The sequence below is a fragment of the Trachemys scripta genome, chromosome 1 (genome assembly GCF_013100865.1).
Source record: "Trachemys scripta elegans isolate TJP31775 chromosome 1, CAS_Tse_1.0, whole genome shotgun sequence".
Taxonomy (NCBI): domain Eukaryota; kingdom Metazoa; phylum Chordata; order Testudines; family Emydidae; genus Trachemys; species Trachemys scripta.
Window position 1 is genome coordinate 125,646,185 of NC_048298.1, and position 12,080 is coordinate 125,658,264.

At 46.3% G+C, this 12,080-nt stretch overlaps 1 long non-coding RNA gene across 2 annotated transcripts in view; it reads right to left on the reverse strand.

Annotated features, from left to right (window-relative positions):
• The window catches only part of LOC117884253, an 86,106-nt gene that overhangs the window by 51,342 nt on the left and 22,684 nt on the right, over positions 1 to 12,080 (reverse strand). The window lies entirely within an intron of this gene.

A 12,080-nucleotide genomic window follows, 5' to 3' on the forward strand; every position in this document is an offset into this window, starting at 1 on the left:
GGAGGGGCGGTGATATGGCTGTACATAATCTTTGCTTTTTAAAAAAAACTCTCCTTGTGTGAAACGCCCTCACAACCTCTTCCCAATGCCTCTATTCATTTTTCTGCACTTCCTGGTCCGTTTCTACTGCAGCTCCAGCCTTTCTGAGAGGAGTCACGCAAAGTGAATGGTAACATAGTCCATATTTTTCTGTCTCCTTCATATAGCCTCTGGCTTCTTATTCATTGCTCTACCCCTTGCTGCCCATTGAGCAGATATCTTCACGACGCTGTCTGTAATGATGCCCAGACCTTTGTCCTGAGAACTTCTGATCCAACCTTATAAAACTCAGTTGAGCACCCACTGCTGCATATGATTAGCCTGTTTTCTGTCCCACTGTTTAGTTCTTTGCATATTTTTGTGTAGAATTTCAAATGCCAATAACCCAATTTCTTGCACTAGTTTTGTTAGGTATCTCCAAGTTCTCATACCATACCCCTCACCATGGCATCTGTGCACCTTCCAGAGATACATTAAGCAACATGGCTAGTATCTGTCACAGCTTCTGGGCAGCACCTCACCACTCTCTCTAATCTTGACTAACCTAAATATTTTTGGACCAGATTCCACCACCCTTTACTCACACTGAGTAGCACCTTACTCTTAGCGTAGTCCTGTTAACTTCTCAGTGTAAGGAGCTACTTGATTTGAGTCAGGAGGGCAGAATATGACCCTTTGTGAACAGGCAAATTTCACAGCATCACAACTTGTCCCCTCATCCAGTTGGACAATCTATTGAACAGCCGTGATCCTAGTATTATATCTAGACAAAATCTGAGTTAACGCATTGTTGTTGCTTTCCTCTGAAGGACTGGTAACTGCTGGAGACTAGGTATTAGATGGACCGATTGTGTGTTACCATGGAAGTTACCTTGACACTGTCTCTGAAGCTTTTAGAACAGAGGGTGGAATACTAGTCCTATTAAAGTCAATGGGAGTTTGCCCACTGACTTCAGTGTGGCCAGGAATTCACTCCGAGTTTCAGATTTAGCCTTAATTTTCCAAACTTAATAGTTTCCCCCGCAGAGTCACTTAAAGGCACGGGGGAGGGGGTGTGTTTTAATTTATTACAGATATGGATTATGTTAGTTTTGATCAAATTCACTTTGAAATTCTACAGGCAAACATCTTATAATATCTGGGCTTTCTTCCATTAATCAAGCTTTACATTCACCTAAAAATGACCTGTACCAAGTCATTCAAATTTATGTGCACTACAAAATGAACTAGGCATTTGCCCTATACATAAATATGGTATGCCCCAATGACACAAATTACAAACAAATCTTAAATAGCTTTTTTGGCACTCCTGGCATTTAGAGTCGATTTCAAACCGTTAGATTTGCCCCATGTCTAAGCGCACTTCCTATTTTTGAAAATAAGCCTAGATGTTTAATTAAGACTTTTTTTTTTAAAGTGGTCAATGGTAATAATTTAGCGTGCTTAATTAGCCCTGAAAATGTCGGTACATATTTTGCAAGTGTGCATGTGTGACACACACAGAGAGAAACCTGCAGCATTAAAATCCAGTTCGTGCATTATACACTTGGCCAAGGAGGCAACATTAAGTGCAATTTGCACCTTAGTATAATCTTTTAATAAGAATAGTTTAAACTAATAGATGACCTAAATATGTACTCATGCAGAGATGTCGGGCACAGTTGAGTTATTAGGGCAAGGGTTAAAATTACTTCAAAGTGCTGGCATTTGTTTCTTAGAGGATGGGTCAGGCAGGAACAGAAAACTCCATAAACCTCCAATTGACTTTAAAATTAAAAGCATATGCTGAAGCCAGAAGCAATTTGGTTGGCTTTGTTCTCACCAGTAGGTGTCACTACAGTCAACACTGGTATGTCACAGGGGGCTTTTGAGAGACAAGGACATTACATTAAAGAAACAAAAGTAAATCCAACTTTCACAAACCTGATGTGCCTTGCTAGACTGATATATTGCCTTTGCCAGCCCTCGTCATTCAGTTTATGATGAGTACAGTGTAAACTCTTGTGTCGCTTGAGCAGAATCATATTAGACGGTGAACTGAAGAGTTCAGTGCATATGTTGAAGATGAAAACACGACAGGCAAGTATGTCTGTTCATTTAGCTGCCTTTTAGGCTCTCTTTCTCATTGAACCAGATCCCGTTCTCAGTTATAGCTGTGTAAATCCAACATACACAAACTTCATTCATTTCAGTGGAGTTACTTCAGATCTACACCAGTTTGTCTATGATTGCCATCTGGCTCATTTTATACTGCATTTGAAAAAAAAAAAGAAATAGACAACCACACAAAAAACATTTTCTAGAGAATTGCTTCTTTAAGGGGTAAATTAATGACATCTTTCATCCTGGAAGTTTTTTCCGGTATTAAAGCTATTGTTATCATCATAGCCATTACCATCATGGTATTTTCCAAGTGGTCACCTTTCCAGGTATGTCTATATTGCAATCAGAGGTGTGATTGTAGCTCGTGCAGTTTCATTTAGCTAGTGCAGCTAAAAATAGTAGTGAAGCCATGGTAGCCCAGGCTACAGTGCGAGCTGTAGAAACCTGCCAGCACCCCGGTACATTCTTGCATTCTTAGTCCTGGGGTCCGTGCTGCTGCAATGTCACTGCTAGTTTTACCCACACTAGCCAGAGTAAAGCTAGCCTGGGTAAGCCTATGTGAGCTGCGTGCACTCACCCTGCTGACTGCAGTGTAGACATACCCTTACTCTGTCCTGCCATTCATTATCCAGCTGGAAAGCACGGTAATTGCTGGGCTTTGTAGTGATCCACCTGACCTTTGTTTCCCCTGTTCGCTTCTTGAATCTCTCTTTAGTTTCAGCTCAGGATTCTAAGCAGAATTCTAAAAGTAGGGATAGGAAAGGCCTGCTCAGTCAGTTAATCCAACAAGGGAGGATTGTTCTTTACCATATATTTTCTATAGCCAAGATTTTCAAAAATCAATGGGTGCTGCTGGGTCAGAATGTTTGAAAATCAGACTGGTGGATTTAGGAGCCAACTTGAGGCAGGCATTTTTGAAGATCTTGACCAAATAGGTTTTTTCCAGTCTGGTTTTAAATGACCCAAAATGATGGGGCTAATATCACTTCCCTCTGGAAGCTATTCAAGACTCTCATTGACTTTAAATGACTTTGGATCAGGCCTTCAGTGATCACTCCTGAGTTCTCATGGAAAGGCCTTATGAACTCCATGCCTTTTGCACAGAAGGCTGTGTTATTTTGTAATAACAATACCTAGCAGTTACTAGCTTTCCATCAGTAGATCTCCAAAGTGCTTGACAAAGATGGTCAGAATCATTATCCCTATTTTACAGACTGAGAAACTGAGCACAGTGCGGGAAAGTGACTTGCCCAAGGACACCCAGCGGGCCAGTAGCAGAGCCAGGAATAGAAACCATGTCGCCTGAGGCCCAGTCCAGGGCTCCATTAGGCCACACTGCTTTGGCAATGAAAATTAAATCAAAGGAGCTTTGCTACTTATCTAGTCTTTGCATTCAGGCTGGTTCTGGCTGCATTTATTTAGTCTGGATGACACAGTGGGTCTAAAGAATTATCTTAACTTTCTCCAAGCCATCAAGGTTTCTTGTCAGTTTGCTCAGTGGTCAGAGAGTTTAATCTGACAGCACCACATTTTTATATAGCTCTCGTACAGGGCTGCACAGGGCTAGTGAACCAGATGACACGTTTTATTGGCACCCTATGGGAATTGCTGTTATCACAAACTCGTAACAGGTGGCTGAGAAACTCATGAAAATAAGGTTTATTATTCGAGTTTTCCATCCTGGCCTAATTTGCATATAAGCTATTCCAGGAAATATGTTTCTCGGTTCAGTGGAATCTCCCACTTTCTGAATGGTGATAACAATGCAAATTGCATCCAGCAGATGGTGTGATCTCATCTCTGGGCACAATAAAAGGATTTGGAGGGAGAAAAAAAGCTACCTAACAAACAAGTCCTGTTATTTCCCTTTAGGTAGTATGTGGTGATGAACTTTGGATCAAGTGGCTGTGTACGGAGTTCTCCCCCGTGCATTGCTGTGATCTCGCCCCACCCCTTCCACTGGAGAGCTGCTGACCAGCCAGGACCTCTCTCCCTCACACCAATGGAGAAACCAGGACAGACCGGGACATTTCCCTCCCCTAGAGAGATGCGGACCAGCCAGCCCTCTCCCCCAGTTCCCTGTCTATGGCCGCGGGACTCCCTCCACCCCCTTATTGCACTCCCGGAAGTGAATCAAGGCAGGGCCCAGCCAGAGTTTTTGGGACCGAGCTGGACTTGGCCAGCAGCAGGATCAGCCTGGCACTGCATGCTGCTGGAGTGTTGGGGAAGAGAGGTGTCCAGGCTCCCAGGGCAGGACAAAGCTGCCCCATCCTGGGGATGTTGCACTTGCAGTCTGGCCCTGGCTTTGCCCGTGGCCTCCTGAAGAAAGAGATACAGGCAACGAAGAGTGCCACAGATTCCATCTTTTCTAGGCTGCTGTAGCCACTGCTCATGCTGCTGCTCCAGGTCGTTGGTGCCAGTCGCAACTGGGTTTGGGGTGCTGAATTTACTGCCCAGGCCACAAGGTGCCGTGACTGTACAGTGCTCTAACTGTCCTGTGTGGACCCTGCTGGCTTACTCTGTAGGCGTGGGCTGTGAATTCAGTGCCACAAACCCTCTCAAAATTGCCACCCCTTGCCTCATATCAGATCGGCACTGTGCTGTCTGTGCATGTACCATTGGGGCAGTGGCAAAGCATGCCTGAGCTATATGATAGATTTGCTGTGTTTGCCATTTGTATTTAGTGACACACATTATACAGATGTATCTGCGTGTGCTTTGACATACTTCAGCCAGGAGGATGGGGAGAAGAGAATTCAGCACTCCCCCTAACTCAAGAAAATGTACAAAGAAGGCCAGGAGGAGGGGGAACAGGCTAGAGTATGACTCCGGATGGTAGGAAAAGTAGGCTTGTACTCAGTGATGAGAAAAGAAGCGACAGTTGGCAAGTGAACCATGCCAATGTCCTGACCTACAGGCACAGTTAAATGCTGAGACTTACATTAAGAGGTGACCTTAATGGCATTGAAAATGACATACTGTGGTGTGGGCCAAATTTCGCCCTGACTTCTGCTTTGTGCAACCCCATTTGCTGCAAGATACCGTTAGGCCCTAAGTCTGTGTGAGATGGAGTAACTGACACGTAGCGATTCATTCTGGCAAAGGTGCAGAGCCGAGCACAAGGATGTAATATTGTTTGTTATCTGTAATGTGGTAGCTCCTGGGAGCCGCAGTGATGGACCAGGACCCCCTTGTCCTAGGTGCTGCGGAAACACAGGACAAAAAGATGGTCCCGGCTCCTGGTCATGGAGCGATGGTTAGAACAACTAGGGAAGAGTCAGGGCACAGGACTATGCTAGCCACGCTCCATCCTATACTCGACACCCCCACTTGCCTTCAACATGCCCTGGAGATGTCCACTGCCAGCTGGGCGCTTGCAGGGTCATAGGGGTGTATAATTAGTTCTCAAAAGTCCCTCACTTCCAGTCACGTCACCCATTTTAGTCCCACAACTACAGACGTTGCTTACAGATTTGGTGCCCTTCTCTGTTATTGCTGACAATTATTAAATTATTGAAGGTCCCTTCCAGTTCATATCTTATGTTCCTGAAATCTCATGCTTCAGGGCTTCAGCCGGTCACCTGTAGGTGGAGTTTTTTGTCTCCTTCCTCTGAAGCATCAGGGATGGCCACAGCTGGAGATGGGACACTGGACAGGGTAGTCTGGTGCTCAGTGGTGGTACAGAGAATTCACTCTCTTAGGTGCCTGAATGGCTGGCTTTTGCTCACATGCTCATGGTCTAACTAGTCATCTATGGGGTCAGAAAAGAATTTCCCCCCAGGTCAGATTGACAGTGACCCTGGGGGGTTTTCACTTTCCACATGGGGTGTGGGATCATTTGGGTATATCTCACTTGACACTGCAGAGGCCTCAGACACACACACACACGTTCTCTGCCCATGGCATGCAATAGCTTAGTCTCTTGTGGGGCTGTAACACTGGTCTAATTTTGGTTATTGGGTTTAGAGTGTGGGTGGCTGGGAGGTGTTGGTGGCCTGTGATACACAGATCAGACTAGATGATCTGAGGGGTCCTTTCTAGACTTAAACTCTGTGTGACTCTGTACTGGACATGCAGAATCATGAAACTGAAGTTACAGAAAGTTATTTACGCTGCCAGAAGGAGTCACACAACATTTTGAGTTACCTGCCTGACTCATATGTCCGTGTACCTCATTTGGGCCTTGGCAGATTAGGAGGTACACATCAGAAGATAACAACGGCCATGCTGGATCAGACCAAAAGTCCATCTAGCCCAGTATCCTGTCTTCCAACAATGGCCAAGGCCAGATGCCCCAGAGGGAATGAACAGAACAGGTAATCATCAAGTGATCCATCCCCTGTCACCCATTCACAGCTTCTGGCAAACAGAGGCTAGGGACACCATCCCTTCCCATCCTGGCTAATAGCCATTGATGGACCTAACCTCCAGGAACTTATCTTGTTCTTTTTTTTTAACACTGTTATAGTCTTGGCCTTCACAACATCCTCTGGCAAGGAGTTCCACAGGTTGACTGTGCCTTGTGTGCCATGGGCAGAGAAAAAAAGGGGGGCGGGTTGGCTTTCTGTGCCAGGAGGCAAGCAACAGGAAGGTATAAAAGGGAGTATGATAAAGAAGTGAGGGCAATTTTATCTAACGTTCTGTCAGTTGCTTTTCCCTGCATCTTGGCAAGGGCTTAGACTAGATGACCCTTGCAGTCCCTTGGTTCTATGATGAGTGTAACAACCACTATTTACAGCACCTCTGCATCCCTCGCTAAAGGTTCACACGAAAATGACCTCAGTGTCCCCGTCTTCCCCGCTGACCCCCAACAACATGCACTGCCCGCTCATCAGCAATGCCCAGAATCAGGATTCAGCAGGATACTCGCAACCTGCCTAACTTTAAGCACGTGAATGTCCTATTGAAGCCAGTGGAACAACGACAACAAAACGTTCCCGCTCGTGAAGTGTGGCGATTTTCTCAGACCCCAGACAGTCAGAGGGTGAATTGGACAAGGTGTAGTTATGTATCTGAAGTTTGTCCGGGACACCAGGCCTAACATCGCCGCTCTTCCAAAAAACACCATGGTATCTTTAGGGCCCATTCTGGCAAGGTGCTGAAACATATAGCAAGATACTCAATGCCCTCTTCTTCCATTGCCATTTAAGGGCCCCCACAACTCGTCAGTAAACAGTAGGGATGGATGCCAAGCACCTGTCAAAGTCAAGATACAAGTTGATAGAAGTTTAAGTCAGAAGGAATTGAGGGGGCGCAGAACCTGGCAAGACTGAGCCCTCAATAGCTACAAGTGGTCAGGGCCTCCATTTTACCTCTCATTCAAAAGGAGGCATCTCCAACAGCAGAGTGCCTGCTGACACCAAACCGGGGCACTAGTTCAACACAGAGGGAGGAATGCTCCTGTCTGAAGCAGACCCCAACACCACATTACCTGGAACACTTTTTTCTTTATCATCTTCCAAACAAGGCTCCAATTCAAGAAAGCACTTCAGTCCATTCCTATTCAGGATAGCACTTAAACACATACGTTGGACTCAAACACTGGTTTCAAGTTATTGACTTCAGTGGGAAGTTGAGCATGAGTGTAAGTGCAATCCAGAATAGGGATGCTTTCCCGAATCAGGGCCTAAATACTGACCATGATCCAAGATTGTACTGCTGCAATTTCACTTCAAGTCACAGGGAGAAGTGTACTTGTCTTCCTTCCTGTTCCAATGGAGAAATTAAACTGCAATTTTTTTTAAAGTGATCAAATATATGTCAATATATAAACCTCTGAGCTCATTCCAACACACTATCCCCGGGTGCTCAAATCATTTCATAATAGCCTTGACTCCCATTGGGGTGGTGTGAGACTTCTGGAGCAGGAAGTAGGAAGATAAATTAAAATCCAGGGTCAAGTTCAGAATAGGTGTAAATGGGTGTGACTCCTTCAAAGTCAATAGAGCAATGCCTGATTACATCAGATCTGAATTTGTCCCCCTCCCTCCCACCCGCAGCTTGCAGAACAACAGGTGCACCAGTCAGCTAAGGCTGAGAACATGGGTGCGGTGTTCTGACCTGTCATTCCTCCCCTTACCACTTCATTTTATCAAAACAAAAACAAGCCTCAAGGAATTTAAACCTGCTGTTTTTGTTCTGTTAATAAATACCAATTGCAGACTTGTTTTTCTTGATCGCGTTTTGGGGAGGGGAAGAAAATATTAGGAGCGCGAAGGTGCGAGGTCTGACTAGTTTACATTTATGAAGACCAAGGGGGCTGGAGTTGATAAAAGGGTTAAGCTGACCTCTTCTGAAAAGCACCCACCTCCGTGGAGAAAGGGAACGTGACAATGAGAGAACATGAGCTTTAAAAAAACAGCCGTAAAGAAAGCTTTGTGCAAGAGCATTTCATGTGCAGAATTATGCGCACATGTGGACTAAATTATCAAGAGTGGGCATTGAAACAAAACATTTAAATACATTTAAAAGCTAGGGACTAAAAAAAGGAAGAGGAGAGAGGTTGCTAGAGAAAAAAGGACGAGAGATGAAAGAGGGAGAGAGCAGGACACAGTAACAAAGTGGATGAAAGTGGAAGGGCTGAATGGCATTGGCGGCTGTCTCCTGTTCCGCTCATTCTTGTTTATCAAGCACCTTTGGAGTTCCTGCCTAAGGGCCACGTCCTGCCTTTGAATGGATGCACAGGGCTCTCTCATGCACATCCAAGGACAAAGGAGAACAAGAGCATGTGGAGAGGAGGTAGGCACCATGGAAGAAGGAAAGCACTTCCCCCAGGAGATCAGTAAAGCCCCTCTACCCCAGCATTGTGGCTTGGAGGGCACAAGGGGAAGGAAACAGGAGCTATGGAGCAGCTGCTGTCTTTAATGTATTCCCCTCAAGACCTACCACATATCTAGATGGGACCAAAGGGCAGGGCCGGCTTCAGGGTTTTGGGCGCCCCAAGCAGCCAAAAAAATAAAATAAAAAATAAAGCCGCGATTGCGATCTGTGGTAGCAATTCGGCAGGAGGTCCTTCGCTCCAAGCGGGAGTGAGGGACCGTCTGCCGAATTGCTGCCGAATAGCTGGACCTGCCGTCCCTCTCTGGAATGGCCGCCCCATGCGCCTACTTGCCAGGCTGGTGCCTGGAGCTGGCCCTGCCAAAGGGTGCATTAGCTCCCATTCTATGTCTTCATCCTCCTTTGGGAGTGCGTTACTATTTGGGCACAAGCCAATGGCTTCATGGCTCTTAAGGGCATGTCTACACTGCAACTGGAAGCAAGCCTCCAGCCTGGGTTGACAGATTCTGCTAGCAGGCACGGGCGGAACATGAATGCCCCCTCCCGGTTAGCTCCCCGGCCCCACCCCTTCCTCCTGAGGCCCTAACCCTATCCCAACCCTTCCACCCCCCTCACCTGCCAGAGCCCTGAGCCCCGCCCCACAAGGCCAGAAGAGCCCTGGCCAAACCACCCTGACCACCGGCCGCCTTCCGGCCCTAAGTGCTGGCCCCTGAGTGACGACCCAACAGCCACTGGCCAGCCCCTGAGTGCCAGCCCAACCCCTAGGCCCCTGGCCAGCCCCCAAGTGCTGGCCCGATCCCTGGGCCACCAGCCGGCTGGCCCAACCCCTGGAGAAGGCTGGACAGCACAGAGAAGCACCCCTCCAAGAGGTTAGTGCTTCTCCTCATAGATGCCCAAGAATGATGCAGTTTGGATGGCTGTTTCTGTGCTTGCCATTTATCTATCAGGGTGCATTCACAGGGAATTCATGGGCTATTTATTCCCCTCCTGTGGTTTTTGCCATGGGAAGGTGTACTGTGGCCCACAATAAATATAAAGCTGAGTATTTACAATTCACACTGTGATACAAGGAAGCAAGCAAATGTTTCTGGCACTGTCTGCATTGGCCAAGGAAACTGCAGTATGACAAGATTCTTCCTAGAAAGGTTACAACCATTAAGACCCTGTCTATACTGAGATTTGGAACTGTGTACCAGCACATCTGCTGCTAACTCAAGCCTGGTCTATGCTCCAAAAATGGTGGTTCACCTGCAAGCATACGCAAGGAATTGCCATGTTCAGCACTGTTCCCTGCTGCCCCCATGCTTCTGCTCAGGTTTTTATCATGGTCACAGAAAAAGCACCGAACCTTCTCCTTGTCTACACTTGCAGCTAAAGCCCTGTTCAGGGGATCTTGTTGCTGACACCTGTTGTCAGCAGTGGATAATTATTTTAGTGCAGAGAAGCCCACAATACCTGGAGCTTGGCCAGCATAGACAGGGCCTTAAATTAGACTAGTTCTATTCAGATGTATTTAGAATGGCCCTGAAGTAAAAGTCAGTATATTGCCCTGATCACTGGAATCACAGAAATGTTTGGGCTGGAAGAAAAACTCAGGAGGTATCAAGTCCAGTCCCCACACTGAGGCAGGACCAAGTAAACCTAGACCATCCCTGACACGTGTTTATCCAAAAGCTTCCAATGATGGGATTCTACAATCTCCCTTGCTATCCTGTTCCAGTATTAAACTATCCTTATAGTTAGAAAGATTTTCCTAATATCCAACCTAGATCTTTCTTGGTGCAGATTAAGCCAATTACTTCTTGTCCTACCTTCAGTGGACATGGAGAACAATTGATCGCTGCCCTCTTTATTACAGCCTCTCAACACATCTGAAGACTTATCAGGTCCCCCGTCTGTCTTCTTTTCTCAAGACTAAACATTTCCATTTTTAAAAAAAACTTTTCTCGAAGGTCAGGTTTTCTAAACCTTACATCATTTTTCTTACTCTCCTCTGTTTGTTCACATCTCTACTAAAGTGTTTCATCCAAATATTCACACACTACTCCAGCTCCCACCTCATCAGTGCCATGTAGAGAAGAACAATTACTTCTTGTGTCTTAAATACAACACTCCTGTTAATACACCCCAGAAGTATATTAGCCTTTTTCGCAACTGCATCATATTTTTGGCTCATGTTCAATTTCTGATCCACTATAACTCCCAGATCCTTTTCTGCAGTTATACTGCCTAGCCAGTTATTCCCCATTTTGTAGTTGTGCATTTGATTTTTCCTTCCTAATTGTAGAATTTTTCAGTTGTTTTTATTTAATTTCTTCTTGTTGAGTACAGACCAATTCTCCAATCTGTCAAGGTCCTTTTGAATTCTAACCCTGTTCTCCAAAGTGCTTGAAATCCCTCCCAGCTTAGTGTCATCTGAACATTTTATAAGCATACTCTCCACTCTGTTATCAAAGCCATTAATGAAAATATTGATGAGTCCTGGACAGACACCTGCAGAACACTACTAGTTATGTCCTCCCAGTTTGACAGCAAACCATTGAGTTTGGTCAATCAGTTGTGCACCTACCTCATAGTAATTTTATCTGGATCACATTTCCCTAGTTTGTTTATGAGACTGTCACGTGGGACTGTTTCAAAAGCCTTACTAAAATCAAGGTATATCATGTCTACAGCTTCCTCCCATCAAATAAGCCAGCGACCCTGTCAAAGAAGGAAATTAGGTTGGTTTTGCATGATTTGTTCTTGACAAATCCCTGTTGGCTATTACTTGTAACCCTATTATCCTCTAGGTCAGTGGCGGGCAAACTTTTTGGCCTGAGGGCCACATCGGGTTTCCGAAATTGTATGGAGGGCCGGTTAGGGGAGGCCTGGCCCCTGCCCCCTATCTGACCCCCCCCCCCCCCCGTTTCTCACCCTCTGACGGCCCCCCCTGACAGCCCCCCCAGGACTCCTACCCCATCCACGCCCCCCTGCTCCCTGCCCGCCCCTGACTGCCCCCAACCCCTCCATCCACCCCCTCTCCTTCCTGACTGCCCCCCGGTACTCCTACCCCCATTCAAGCCCCCTGTTCCCCGCCCTCGGACTACCCCAACCTCTATCCACGCCCCCGCCCCTTGACCACCACCCTGAACTCCCCTGCCCTCTATCCAACTCCCCCT